This window comes from Dermochelys coriacea, chromosome 20 (assembly GCF_009764565.3).
Source record: "Dermochelys coriacea isolate rDerCor1 chromosome 20, rDerCor1.pri.v4, whole genome shotgun sequence".
Taxonomy (NCBI): domain Eukaryota; kingdom Metazoa; phylum Chordata; order Testudines; family Dermochelyidae; genus Dermochelys; species Dermochelys coriacea.
The window spans coordinates 1,707,996-1,713,995 of record NC_050087.2 but is presented as its reverse complement, the minus strand read 5'-3'; positions in this window follow the sequence as shown (position 1 = coordinate 1,713,995).

Here is a 6,000-nt window from a genome sequence, read left to right as displayed (position 1 = left end):
GGCGCCCAGACCAGCACTGCCCCATACGGCAAGGCACAGCCTACATCACCGCTCCCCAGGTCCCCCACTGACCCGCTGCCGTGGGGTCACCTTCTCAGCCGGGGAGCTGCAGGCCACAATCCTGTGCTGAGCCCAGCACCCCAAGTCTGCAGTTCTCCCAGGCCCGACTCTCACCTTGTTGTTCTCTGTCCATGTGTCCAGCCTCGGCCACTGTGCCCCTCGCTCACCAAGCGTGGATCTCTGGAGGCAAGTGGTGACATGCATTCCTGCTACGAGCACCCCCGCGCGCTGGGAGAGACTGCTACAGTCCCTGCCCCCCCAAAAGCTCACAGGATAAAACAGGACACACTCCGGGAGCGGCAGCAGCATCTCCATTTCACAGAGGGGGAAACTGAGGCACTGAGCAACTTCAGAGCCAGATTGTCAAGAGCGCTCCCTGGAAACCTGGGCCCAGTTGTGGGCACAGAGCCTTTGAAAGTCCGCCCATCTGGTGACTTGCTGAGGTTGCCCAGGGAGTCTGTGGCACAGCTGGCACTTTGTCAGCCCAGCGCCCTCAGCCATGTGGCATTACATCTACCTGTCCATGTCTCTCAGTCTGACCCGGGGACAGCCACCGGCCCTGGGGAAAACTCTTGAAGCTCAGGGTTAGTTTTTCCCAAGCTCTCACAGGACTGGGTAGCTGTGCACTCGCACTGGGCCCACTGTGACCCCCAGCCTAGCCCAGCCTTTCCTCTCGGGGCTGAGCTGTGGATTGCAGCCCCAGTCTGTGGGGGCTAGCTCAGACCTCTTCCGTTCCCACCTGGCCTTTTTTTCTTCTTCCAGACATGTGATGCTTCTGCACGTGGCCAGCACCAGGAGCTGCCAAGTCTCCCTGCAGGGCAGCCGTTTGGCTGGGGTTTGTGAGCGACTCTGGTCCTTGGGAAGGTGGCCCTGGAGGATGGAGCCAGCCAGGACAGGCCATTTCAGCACACGAGTCTCACCCACCCCATGTGCATTTCACCCTGTGACCCAAAAGCACTTGGGAACCGCAGCCAGGTTCCTAGGGCTTGGAGAGACAGGCCAGGTGCTGTGCCCTGCAAATGACTCCACACCCAGCTCTGTGCAACCCAGGGCGTCAGACGCAAACCAGTGGCTTTAGTTTGTGGCTGGACCTGGCCACGGGCTCCCAGCCATCTCGGCAACGGCCATGAGCAGCTGTCCCCACCCTGCTGTGGACCAACCCTAGTATCCTAATCAGAGAACGTGGCTCCTAGAGCGGGCGGCGAAGTCCCACGCTGGGTGTTTTGAAGCCAATCTCCTGGCTCTGGATTGTGATTTTTTTGAGCGCTTGGGGTTGGCAGCAGCATGGCCATGGCCCTGTCGAGCCAGGAGCCTTCGCACCCGTTGTACTGCAGATTAACTGATCGCCAGCGAGTGCCTCAGCACAGACCTCCTCGCCCATCCTGCAGCCTAAGATAAAACAGCTATTTTAACCCCCCAGAAGAACAATTCCCACCTCACTTCCCTCCTGCTCCCAACCTGCACCCCCAGGGGAGAAAAAAAGGGGACACCTCCCAGCACCAGATGCTCATCACAGCACTTAATGCACCTCTGGACAGTGCTCAAACACCAGGGTGAGGGGCACAGGAGCAGAACCAGGACTGGGGAGCGAGGGAAGGAAACAAACAGAATACCCCAAACGCCTGCAGAGGTCACCTCAGGCATCCAGCCAACCCGAAAGTAGTCAGTGACACGCTGGATCCAGGCTCCGTGGGAGCAGAGAGACCCAGCCGGGGGGGTCAGACAGACCCAGAGATCCATTTCAAGGTGTCTCTTTGCTTTTGTGTCCTGGGACAGCCCCACCCAGACTTGACGCCACTAGCCCACAATACACTGTAGCTGATGGCAAGTAAACTGCCAGAATTACACACACTCCATTCATCTCCCTGCATGCCCCTTTTTATAGGGGAATCCCTTGCACAGCTGGCTGGGTGTGGCCAAGCTAATGGATTCTGGGAGATGTAGTTTCCCAGTGAAGTGGGTGGGGCATGCATGGTGGGCGGGGTTAGATCTTTACTTTGTACCTCTTTTTGTCATCCAGTTTGGGGCGGGGGCCAGATTACAAGCAGGGACTCTAGGCTCCTTGTGGGATTTGGGGTCCTGGATACACTAGGGGCTGCTCCATCCCCTGCCCCGTGTACAGTGATTTCCAGCAGGGCGCAGTGGGTGCAAAACGCTGCCATGCAGACAGGCTCTTTGCCCCAGGGTCAGGGACTACACAGGGCAAGGGAGAGCAGGCGTCAGCTCGGATCTCACCATGGGGCTTCCCAAGGTGAAATAAACCTTGTCCAAAACCTCAGATCCCATCCTCCCTGCTGTAAATCCAAAGTCGCTCCAGGAGAGGCTTGGGGGAAGTCTGGATTGACTCTATAGGAGCTGAATGCGGAATCCGGCCCTGGCCCACTGCAGCCAGTGGCTCACTGGATTTCCCCCCTGGTGACAGAGAGCAGAATCCAGCCCATGAGCACAAACCCCAGCACTCAGCACCCCCATCTCCCCCCTGCCCTAGGCCCCTTTTTCCACCCCCAGGGCCCTGCCCCTCTGATCTCATTGGTCTCTGCTCCGGTTTGAACTCCTTTTCACCTGATTTTCTTTTGCAGCTCTGACCTTGCTCTTCTCCTGTGCCTCTGTTTTTACCTTCAGCGTTTGCTGACCCCTTCCTTCCCTCCCTCCCCTTCCACTCTCCATCCCCCCGTGTTCCCCTCCCCTGTCCCACCTCTGGGGTTAGAGTAGGGGGATTGGGAGCCAGGACTCCTGGATTCTATCTCCAGCTCTGGGAGTGGGATCTAATGATGGGGGGGTGTGAATCAGGACCCCTGGGTTCTCTACCTTGCTGTGTGATTTTAGGCAAGTCACATCCCCTCTCTGAGCCTCAGTTTCCCCATGCATTGGACAATCCCTTTGAGTACCGCCAGGGTCACTGGCTGGCATTCTCTGCCTTGTGCCATGGCCCCGTGCTCCTTCCTCTCAGTCAGCATGCTCCGACCTTCCTGGATGGAAGGCAAAGGCTGGAGCTGATGGGGCCAGAGCCCAGCCCCAGGGAAGCCAGGCTGCAGCCTCCTCCCTCCCTTGGCTTGGCGCCCCGAGTGCGGCAGCTCAGCAAACCCCTCCCCTGCCCCCCTTGGGTCAGAGGAAAGCCCCCTCAGGGAAGCTGGGCAGGGATTGCCCTTTACTCCGGGGCACCAGGATCCTACTATGTCCCAGCCAACCCTCCCTGTCCTGCTAATTAGCACATGGCTCCGCAGGGCTCCCCCTTGCCTCGCTTGCTAATTAATTCACTGTTGCTGCTCATTAGGATCAGCCCCTATTCCAGGAACAAGAACCTTCCTCCCGACTAGGGGCAGCTGCTGCTAAGCCAAAGCCGATGGGGGTGGGGGGCGAGTGGGGAATGGACAGAGGGATGCCTCGGTCCAAGGTGGGGAGGAAAAGCAGCCCGTTGACTGGTGCATCCCTCCGGATTCTTCTCTCCCTGCCTAGGGGAGGGGGATGTTCCCGCCGCTGTAATTTGTTGCACAAATATTGTTCGAATTTTTTTTCCAGAATTGCATTGATCCCGGTGCACAAAGGGCCCATAAATCCGTCTAATATCCTGGCTGATTGATTATTGCCCTTTGGAAGGGGGCTGGCCAGGCCTGCAAATTAAAAACAATACGGCTAAACGACATGTACCATTGCAAGTGCTGGTACGGCAGGCCCGCTCTGGGGTATGGGAGGGGGCGGGGGCACTCAAACCAGGGGCAAGTCGCAGCAAGACAGACAGACACACAGATACCAACACACACACGCACACATACACAGATTTACACCAACGCACAGAGACACAAATTCACACCGTAACATAAACACACAAACACAGAGGGAAATGCACTCAGAGACACACTGATAATCACATTAACACGCACACGCATAAATGCAAGACCCACGAACGTCTCACATTGAAACCCCCATTAAAAGTGAGTGTCTGTTGCCAGCGGGTCAGGGTAAGGAGCAGACAAAGAGACGGAATCCCTATAGAGCGCCAGCCCAATTCCCAGCCCGCTGGCTGATCTGAAAGGAGCCGGGTGTCAGGGAAAGCTGGAGGTCGCCACCCTGGAGAACCAGGCAGCCCTTTGCACAATATTCCTTTTTGTCCTAATTGCTCAGAAAATGCAGATTTGACTCTCTCTGGACGGCGATTTTCCGGAATCAGCCCAGCTCCCCGGAGCTCTGAGGGCAGGAGCTACATTTGCATCAAAGGAGTAAATTCAGTAAAGACTGGAAAAGAGCAACCATAAATCAGATCCCAAAGCGCAAAATGTCCCCTGCTCTTCTGCTAAGATGAATGTGGAAGCATGGGAGACAACTACTGGGGGCCAGAGACAGGTAGCTATTGAGATGTATTGGAATAGCCAGACCCTGGCTCCGAGCTCGGCCTAAAAATTAACTACAATTCCCCCAGGTCGTGAGGGTGATAAAAGGAAGGAACCTTTGCTGAGAAAGGTTTTACGTGTGCAAACAAACAACGGAAAAGCGCTAAGGCACACGTACACACACGCACTAACTACACAAACTAACTGACAATAAGCAGAGAAAGACACTAAGACACATACACAGTCTAGGGGCAATGCTAAAACACATACACACCACGGGGATTTTTAATCCTCTGTAACTTGATTTTGTTTCCAAGATTGCGCAGCCGGTGGAGACCAGACCCATCATGACATTTCACTTGCTTAAAGTCACCAGAGGCCCCTCAAAATGCATTTTAATAAGGGGGTGGTGGTTTTTGTCAGGGGAGCAGAATACGTATCAACCTCTAAAAAGTCCTCTGTGAAATTTCTAGTGCTACTAGCTCGAGATACCTGTCGAGGGGGGTTAGGAACCTGCCTAGACTAGCACAGAATGGGACAGTTCGCCATCCAGCTAGCCGAGTAGTTATATCCTGACAGAGGGCTGGCCAGGTGACCAGCTGTCTCTCTCTCACGCACGCACATACCCCGATACACATGCAGAGCTCGATCTGTCGATATACATAATTTTTGTACCCTCCTAACCATACAGTCGTATTGCTCTTCGGCTGTCCCTCTGCATATTACCCACCCCAGTCACCTCGCACTCCCCAAATAGCCTCAGACCCCCACAAAACTGACACACACATTGTGTATTTGTCTATTCAACAGACGTAGCAATAGCAACATACCACCTATTTATAGTGTGTATCTAATTAACCCATCTATAAATACCTACCCTGCAAAGAGGAGTGTGTATGTTAAATAGATTTATACTCACACTCACACATACGCACATGCACATTTTGGCCACGGTTTCCAGAAGGAACCAGCGAGTTCTAGGAGCTTTGATTTTGGGGTGCTCGGCTGAGGCTCAGTGTCTCCTACTCTGAGAAACAGGCCTCTTGAAGGCATGATGAGTTGGGTACATAAATATGAACACCCCCAGAATCGCTGGTCACGTTGAAAGCCAGCGCTAGCTCGGGTAGCTAGAGGACAAAGCTCTGGCTAGGAGGTGAGGCTGTATCATTGACAGTCCTGCAGAGCGAGAAAGCCATGCCCTAGCTCAGCGATGGGGGAATTATGGGCTAGGCCAGGCTGAGCTGAGTTGTGCATGTCACGGGGGGCTCCGGCCTCTGCACCTTGGAGCCGCTGCTCTGGAGGAGCCAGAGCTGCACCCCACTGCCAGATGAGACCAGGAGCATGGCCACTGGTGTCACATCCCTGCATCCCTCATGTCTATGGATGTGTGGTATAAACATACCCGTCTGGCTCCTCTGCAAGTGTAGGTTAGTTTACACACACGCGTGCGCCTCCCTGCCCCTCACGCCGGCTACGGCATCTTGCAAGATTGAGCGTTAGGATCCCTGGACGGGGTGGGGGGGTGTAATTGATTAATTAATGACTGTGATGCTTTGCAGCCCCTGTAGCCGATCTGTCAACTGTTAATCAGTCTCTGCAGAGAGAGGCAGGG